The sequence below is a fragment of the Nicotiana sylvestris genome, chromosome 3 (genome assembly GCF_000393655.2).
Source record: "Nicotiana sylvestris chromosome 3, ASM39365v2, whole genome shotgun sequence".
NCBI lineage: Eukaryota > Viridiplantae > Streptophyta > Magnoliopsida > Solanales > Solanaceae > Nicotiana > Nicotiana sylvestris.
Genome location: NC_091059.1, coordinates 104,402,692 through 104,411,999, shown reverse-complemented (window position 1 = coordinate 104,411,999; position 9,308 = coordinate 104,402,692). Strand labels below are relative to the sequence as shown.

At 35.8% G+C, this 9,308-nt stretch overlaps 2 long non-coding RNA genes across 2 annotated transcripts; both read right to left on the bottom strand.

The window, feature by feature from the left end:
• Positions 1-1,266: 1,266 nt before the first annotated feature.
• On the bottom strand, positions 1,267-7,267 carry LOC104238656 (uncharacterized). Its single transcript, XR_713938.2, has 2 exons — positions 7,075-7,267; positions 1,267-1,590 (listed from the first exon to the last, which is right to left on the bottom strand). It is a non-coding gene; the product is annotated as an uncharacterized lncRNA (long non-coding RNA).
• On the bottom strand, positions 1,597-3,217 carry LOC138886897 (uncharacterized). The gene is made up of 3 exons (XR_011405854.1): positions 2,993-3,217; positions 2,319-2,401; positions 1,597-1,700 (listed from the first exon to the last, which is right to left on the bottom strand). It is a non-coding gene; the product is annotated as an uncharacterized lncRNA (long non-coding RNA).
• Positions 7,268-9,308: the final 2,041 nt, after the last annotated feature.

Here is a 9,308-nt window from a genome sequence, read left to right as displayed (position 1 = left end):
AATATCCTGCATAATAAGCGTCAGCATACCCAATAAGATCAAAGCTATCACCTGAGGGATAGTAGAGAACTAGGTCCTGCATTCCCTTGAGATATCTCAATATTCTCTTGGTAGTCTTCAGATGAGATTCTTTCGGATTAGATTGAAATCTTGCACAAAGACCCACACTGAAGACGATGTATGGTCTGCTTGCAGTGAGATATAGGAGTGACCCTATGATCCCTTTATACATGGTTTGATTTACAGTGGAACCAGGTTCATCTATGTCTAGACGAGTAGCTGTGGAAATAGGAGTGTCGATGACTTTTGATGATTCCATGTCAAACCTTTTTAGCAACTCCTTAATGTACTTTTGCTGACTTATCAGTGTTCCCTTCTGAGATTGCTTCACTTGAAGTCCTAGGGAGAAATTTAATTCTCCCATCATACTCATCTCGAACTCACTCCCCGTGAGTCTTGCAAATTCTTCACATAGAGAGTCAGTTGTGGCTCCAAAGATGATATCATCAACATATACCTGAACAATGAGCATGTTCCTCCCTTATTTCTTCCGAAAAAGAGTGTTGTCAATTTTCCCTCTTGTAAATTCATTTTCTAAAAGGAATTTTGACAACCTCTCATACCATGTTCGGGGAGCCTGCTTTAGCCTGTATAATGTCTTGTCCAGTTTGAACACTTGTTCAGGATGCTCGTGACACTCAAAACCAGGAAGCTGCTTGACATAGACTTCTTCTTTCAGATAGCCATTTAGAAATGCACTTTTCACATCCATTTGGATTAGTGTGAACGCCATATGAGATGCAAATGCAATAAGAATTCTAATGCCTTCCATTCGAGCTACTGGAGCAAATGTTTCATCATAATCGATCCCTTCTTCCTGATTGTAACCTTGAACTACAAGCATTGCCTTGTTTCTTGTTGTATTTCCAAACTCATCAAGTTTGTTCCTGAATACACACCTGGTTCCTATGATAGTTCGATCTGCATGTCGAGGAACCAGGTGCCATACCTTGTTTCTTTCAAATTGATGCAGCTCCTCTTACATGGCTATGATCCAGTCTGCATCTTTCAATGCTTCTTTGATGTTTTTGGGCTCTATTTGAGAAAGAAAGGCTAAAAAGGCAAGTGAGTTTCTTGCTTTTGATCTGGTTTGAACTCCTGTGTCACGTCGCAAAATACCCCCTAGACGTGACTGGCACCCAGCTAACACCACCTGTCAGGCGAACCCCTTTCTTTAACATTTAACCATTTACACAAACACTGGGAGAAAAAGAAATACATACCTAATAGTATTATTAATAATTAAAGAGGAAACAATTATCGCCAATACCTTAGTCAATTGATAGAAAAACCAACAATCACTCAATTAATAAAACTCTGGCCGAAATCCCACACTAAGACCATGGAGCATCTAACAGAGTAATATGAGGTTTATTGACGGGTTTGCAAACCCCAAAGAGAAAAAAAAAAAAACTAACACGAGGTAAGTCTGAAACGAAAGCCTCCACGAACAATGCGCTGGCTCACCTCAGCAATAGGATCCACTCGAACAAACTCTTCAGCCACTAGCTCTATCTCCCGCAACGGTATCTGTATAGAGATGCAGTTAAGGAGTGAGTTATATGTAAATATAACCCAGTAAGATCCTCGACCCGTCACTTTAAATACCTCTGGAACAAGTGTTTGAAAATACAAACACACTGCAACACGAATAATATAGTAAATATGATAATTATACAATAACTCAATATGTGTATCAATAGAGTTATTAAGAATTAACCAACAAGAATACCCACTAAGGACTTATCATAATGGCAGCGAAAAAAATTTACCAACGCACTTACGAGTCCACAATGGCACCACAATGCCTCAAATATGTAACAAAGCATACACAATGATTGGGGTGATGTACAAAGGTATACACAATGCCCCAACATCATGGCGCACAGCCGTATGAAACTCATCATCATGGCGCACGGCCGTATGAAACTCAACATAATGGCGCACAACCGTATCAAACTCAACATCATGGCGCACAACCGTATCAAACTCAACATCATGGCGGACAGCCGTATCAAACTTAATATCATGGCGCACAGCCGTATCAAACTTAATTATCATGGCGCACAGCCGTATCACACTATCAAACAACTTATAAAATAATATTTTTTTTCCATAAAATAATATATTTGCGGCTAGTCTAAGACCACTGACTCTTCCAAGTGCACGCTTGTCCCAACACATGGACCAGGCAGAGAAAACACATTTTTAAAATGGGTTTTAGAAAAGCAAGTATTAAAGCTTAAAGTCTCACTTACCTCATTAATGACAATGTCCTCAACCTTGCAACATCTAGAACATCAGCCAAATGACATCCAATAACCTCAATCTATACAAAATACTGATAAACAATGTCAACTGTATTAGTTGGGATCATTTCATAATTTTCTTAATTGCAGCTCAAAGCTAAGTCTCGACATTTTACACCTAGGTCATAAACTTAAAGGATAAAACTATCCTAATATCACAATTTAAACTTCAATAACCATACAGTACGAAACAGACGTCCAAATAGGTCTTAGATGCACGTTATGGACGAATTCTCATTCCAACCTTGCACCTAATTTTGAAATCTCATCAACCATTACTCTTCATGTGTTCAATCATTGCACAATTATTAAAAAGATAGAAATCATAACCCATCACTCTAATTCATCAATACACAGATATCTATAGTTAGAGTTGTAAAGCTCATATTTTATCGTACAAATTCAACATATGTGTGCAAAGGTCAGAAACTAATTTCATATACAAAGTTCTGAAATTGAATTCCAGGAATGCCATCTTGAGAAGTTTTTTTTCATAATTAAAGGGCAAGGTTTTCTTTATTAAATTATATTTCTATTCCTAAGGCCTCACAAGTATAAAATGTCAGCCATGACCAACTGTTCCCAAAAATAATTATCATAAGGTAAAAGAAACATGCTAATACCTCGTAATTCATTGTAATAAAATAGTCGAAACTCCTCGTAGTTCCTCCTTTCTTCTTTTGGTTCTCTAATCACTTGAGCTATCAAGGCATTCTCTTTGGTCAAGAATTCCATTAACCAGCGATAACAATAAATAAAAAGTCACATAGCAGCCAAACTGGCGCCGTTCACTTCTTATTCTTCCCGTCTGTATAAGTTCTACAAATTTCCAAAATGGTCAGCTAGACTCTTACACCTAGGTCTTTAATTGTGACCAACGAAAGAAGCTGTGGGCCTAGCCCATTATGCACTCACTATATTTTTTTATTTTTATTTTATAGAATCACTTTATTACTCAACTAATATGTACTATTGTAAACTAAGCCATGCTATTCAAATATATATTTCAAATAATATTCTTCATATTCCTCAATACCTAAATATTAATTTTAATTATAAACATATCTATGCACTTATATGTAAAATAAATATTTATTATTGTCCATATAATAACTAAGGAATTATAATTAAAGAATTAACTTAAAAATTCATTCTTAAAATATTTGGTTATTACATTCTCCCCCACTTTACCTGGCAACTCAAACAACTACTGCATGTATCTCCCTCACACTCCTGTATAGCTTTCTCTATCGAATGTTCAGGATAACACTCTCACTTAAGCAACCTTCTTCAACCTCATCAACTATCGTACTTATCTATCAATAATAGTTATGGGACCTCGTTCTTATGTCAAATTTTCACCTAGTTCCAGATCTTTAGCTGAATCATATGAGTCTCATCATGAACGCATAAAATATAAGGTGTACAACTCAATGTCCCCAAGGCAAAATAAATTTATACGCCACTAATCCAATCTGATCCAAAAGCACGTAACTCCTTTCTAGTGAAAATGTTCTTAAAAACTTTTCACATTTCATGAACTCCAATTTATGATCTTATTTATCAACAGAGGCGGATCCAGGATTTCAGAAGGATGGGTGCACCACTATCCGACCACTGTTTGATTTGGTTCTCTAAAACTTACCTTGGAGAACTATCAATAATAGCATCATTATTTATAGTTACAAGTACTAAAGCTCAATATATTAAAATTAAATAACTAATAAAAAAGAGAGTGGTAAATGAAAAAAGAGGAAACTTGAAATTGAAAAGATTCAAAATGATTTAAATTTTAAATTTTATAGTTTTTGAAACTCAATGATTGAACTAAAAAATAGAATGAAGAAAACACAGAAAAGAATCCAATAAAAATGAAAATTTAATTCAAGGATATATCAAAGGGTGAACCCAAAAACATAAGAATTGTATGGGAAAAAAAGAAAAGAAAAGAAAGATAGGGCATGAAATTTGAACAGAACAAAAAAGAAAAGAACGAAAAAGAGAAATAGAAAAGGAAAAGAAAAATGGATACGAGATGGAAAATATAGAAGCGAGATTTGAACACTGGACCTAGGGGTCAATGACGCACAAAGCTACCACTACACCAAATGCTCTTTTGACCATGGGTTCCCACGCAAAAAATTAAATACTTTATCCGAAAAACATCCATGTGATATACAACCTAAGGAGGGGAGCATGGGTGCACGTGACACATGCCCCTCCACGTGGATCCGCCTCTGTTTGTCAACATAGGAGTTATGTCTACTCTGCAATAATTGAAACCACCCCAGTGCTCAATGCAACATCTTTCATGCGTTGCTAATCAAATTTGGACCAAACAATTGTGACTTACCATATTCAACTAACCACGTAGAGCAAAACACTGGCACCCACATCAAGCCTAAAATGACAAGATCTGAATATCGAGTTAGTAAACTACTATCATCATGTACTCGGTTAAAAACAACTGATCATGAGCCACACGTTATACAATACCTATCCAGCTAGTAATGGGACTGGATATCCATACCCTCTTACATTTACTTAGCTCGACCACAAACAATAGCCACAACCATGGTCCTACAATGGAATACATTCATATTTTTTTTTTTTTACATAAAGTAGTTTTGAAACATATTTGAACACTATCAAATAGCGCTCTTATGTACGGTAGCGCTGGAACACATCCATACGCCCCTACCAAATACTCTCATATACAGCGGCACTAAAGCATATTCATATACCCCTACGTGAATATTCCATAAATTGTTACCTTTGTCACACATGAAAATACAGACACCTATGCCATTCCACTATCTACTGAATATATCGCTCCATAGGCTAGTATATTATCTAAGAAATTCTAACTCAACTAGGCTCTATATCTTGATGAGCCTAACTAGGACCACAATTTACTCAATGAACGTGTAGACTAACCACAAAGTCTACAATGGTCCATTTCCAATTTCTCTTGAAATAAACCATGTTCGCGAAAACTTTTCAACCCTCTAACACTCACATTTAACAATGAACAGTTCAAATATTGAGGAACAAATTTATAGATCTCGTTCCCTGATCATAATGCATATTTTTGGATCTCAAACATGCTAAATTTAGAGGGAAACAAAATTTTATCTTAACAAATCTTTACAAGTCACCTGCCACATGTTTACACACATTTGACTCTAAATCATATCTGACGTAAGAGAAAAACCTTTGGACTTGTATCACTTCTACTTTGCTCTTAAGACTTTAAAATTTGGCTTACTATCAAAATATCCGACATAGTTTCCTTGTAACTAGAGCTATCCAATAATTCTAACATGTCCAAACAACACAATTATAACACCTTGAATGTCCATCTACTCAATCCAACAACATCTATAATACGATACTCCGATATACACATCAAAGGTCACCTTATGGTCACTATACTCGCAAAAATCACATATATAGCTAAACAACTTATTTATTTTTTTTGAAACATAAATGAGTCATGTATATGTAATCTCAAACAAATGAGGATACTTTTTTTTCATCACGACATGCTCAGGCTGGCAAGTAGATTCTTTAGCTGAATAACTAATCATCCCCCCCCCCCCACCCCACATATATATATTTTTCAAAGTCTCCAAACATATCTGTCTAGTATAACCATAAGTGTTTACGGCTCCGAACTATATCCACACATGTTCGATAGTCTGTTCAACAAGAGTAAACTAACCCCTCGATTCAGAACCACAATTGGTACATCTGATTACTCAAGCCCTATCTTTATTCTTATATATACAATGTCATCTCATTATTGTTGCTCATGTTCTTCAAATTTATGCTTTACCAAACACAACTTTATGTGTCAATAGAGTCGCACAAACTAATTTCTTTTCCCGAGGATAGTCATATCATTTTATTTTAAGTACTCAAACGTAATGTATGGCTTATCTATTTTCAGCACATAACCAGGCAGATAAAACACATTTTCAAAACGGGTTTTAAAAAAGCAAGCATCAAAGCTTAAAGTCTCACTTAACTCATTAATGACAATTTCCTCAACCTTGCAACATCTAGAACACCGGCCAAATGACCTCCAATAACCTCAATCTATACAAAATATTGATAAACAATGTCAACTGTATTAGTTGGGATCATTTCATAATTTTCTTAATTGCAGCTCAAAGCTAAGTCTCGACATTTACACCTAGGTCATAAACTTAAATGATAAAACTATCCTAATATCACAATTTAAACTTCAATAACCATACAGTACGAAACAGACGTCCAAATAGGTCTTAGATGCACGTTATGGACGAATTCTCATTCTAACCTTGCACCTAATTTTGAAAGCTCATCAACCATTACTCTTCATGTGTTCAATCATTGCACAATTATTAAAAAGATAGAAATCATAACCCATCATTCTAATTCATCAATACACAGATATCTATAGTTAGAGTTGTAAAGCTCATAATTTATCGTACAAATTCAACATATGTGTGCAAAGGTCAGAAACTAATTTCATATACAAAGTTCTGAAATTGAATTCCAGGAATGCCATCTTGAGAAGTTTTTTTTTTCATAATTAAAGGGCAAGGTTTTCTTTATTAAATTATATTTATATTCCTAAGGCCTCACAAGTATAAAACGTCAGTCATGATAAACTGTTCACAAAAATAATTATCATAAGGTAAAAGAAACGTGCTAATACCTCGTAATTCATTGTAATACAATAGTCGAAACTCCTCGTAGTTCCTCTTTTCTTCTTTTGGTTCTCTAATCACTTGAGCTATCAAGGCATTCCCTTTGGTCAAGAATTCCATAACCAGTGATCACAATAAATAAAAAGTCACATAGCAGCCAAACTGGCGCTGTTCATTTCTTATTCTTCCCGTCTGTATAAGTTCTACAAATTCCCCAAAATGGTCAACTAGACTCTTACACCTAGGTCTTTAATTGTGACCAACGAAAGAAGCTGTGGGCCTAGCCCATTATGCACTCACTATAATTTTTATTTATTTATTTTATAGAATCACTTTATTACTCAACTAATATGTACTATTGTAAACTAAGCCATGCTATTCAAATATATATTTCAAATAATATTCTTCATACTCAATACCTAAATATTAATTTTAATTATAAATATATCTATGCACTTATATGTAAAATAAATATTTATTATTTTCCATATAATAACTAAGGAATTATAATTAAAGAATTAACTTAAAAATTCATTCTTAAAATATTGGGTTATTACATCCTGAGTCAAGAGGGGTGATTATGTTGTCAAGAGGATGTGAGCTTTTGTGCTTCCCATTTGGCACTTGAATCTCATTGCTAGAAGACCCAGGTATGTCTGACTGAGGTTCTTGGTTGCTTCTTACTTTAGCAAGTGGAGTACCTTGGACTGCATCAATAACTCTATTTTCAGCTTCAGTTGGTGTGATCATGGGACCAGGTTCCTCCTCAACAGATGGAGGTACACTTGCGTCATCTTCACTGGATTCCTTTTTATGACTCTATCATGTCTGCTTTTCCATTTGCTATGTCAATGAATTCTCCTAGAATAGATAAGGGTTCTCCATCTTGATCAACATGTCTGTCTTTCTCGCAAGAGAGGTGAGATTCATCAAAGATCACATGTATACTTTCCTCAGCACATTGAGTCCTTTTGTTGTACACTTTGTAAGCTTTACTTTGAGATAAGTATCCCAGAAAAATTCCTTCATCACTTTTGGCATCGAATTTTCCAAGAGCTTCCTTTCTATTGTTGTGAACAAAGCATTTACACCCAAAAGTCCTTAGATGTGTCAGCTTGGGCTTCCCTCCATTCAACAGTTCATATGGAGTTTTGTTCAGAAGGGACCTCATGCACCTGTTCACCAAATAACAGGCAATGTTGACAGCTTCTGCCCAGAAGTTCTTTGCGATCCCACTGTGAATCAACATTATTCTTGCCATGTCCTCAAGAGTTCTATTCTTTCTCTCCACAACACCATTTTGTTGAGGTATTCTTGGTGCTAAGAAATTGTAAGTGATAGCATTTTCGGTATAGAACTCATCAAATTTGGCATTGTCAAACTCTGTCCCATAATCAGATCTAATGCTGGCTACCTTATTACCGATCTTCACTTGGATCTTCTTGACAAAAGCAACGAACACTTCAAAAGTTTCATCCTTGGTCCTGAGAAATAAAGTCTAGGTGAATCCGGAGTAGTTATAAATTATCACAAAGATGTACTTCTTTCCTCCTCTACTTGGCACCCTCATAGGTCCTCATAGATCCATGTGAAGGAGATCAAGTGGCCTTGAGGTGCTGACTTCCTTTTTGGGCTTGAATGAGGATTTGACTTGCTTGCCTTTTACACATGTGTCACACACTTTGTGATCTTTGAAGCTTGACTTGGGCAAACCACGAACTAGGTCCTTCCTAACCAATTTGTTTAGCAATGTGAAGCTTGCATGACCCAACCTCTTATGCCATATTTCAGTATCATCATCTACAACACTTAGATAGCTGAGATCACCATTCTGCAGAGACTCAAAGTCAGCAATATAGATATTTTTGGTATCTTTTTGCCACTAGCACCACTTCACCAGTCACTAGGTTTGTAACTATATAGATTTTTGACACAAATTCCACCATGTTTCCCTTGTCACAGATCTGGGAAACACTTAGCAAGAAATACTTCAACCCGTTCACAGAGTACATATTTTTGATTGAGTGCGAGAGAGAATTCCCAATCCTTCCAACTCCTAGAATGTATCCTTTCTTTCCATTTCCAAATGATACATTCCCTCCTTGCAAGGCCTTAAGTGAAAGGAAATCATTTGTACTTCCAGTCATATGCTTTGAACACTCACTATCCATGTACCATGTAGGCTGCTTCCTTTCACTGTTCTCTACACAAGCAAATCAGGAATTAGACTTAGGAACCCAAA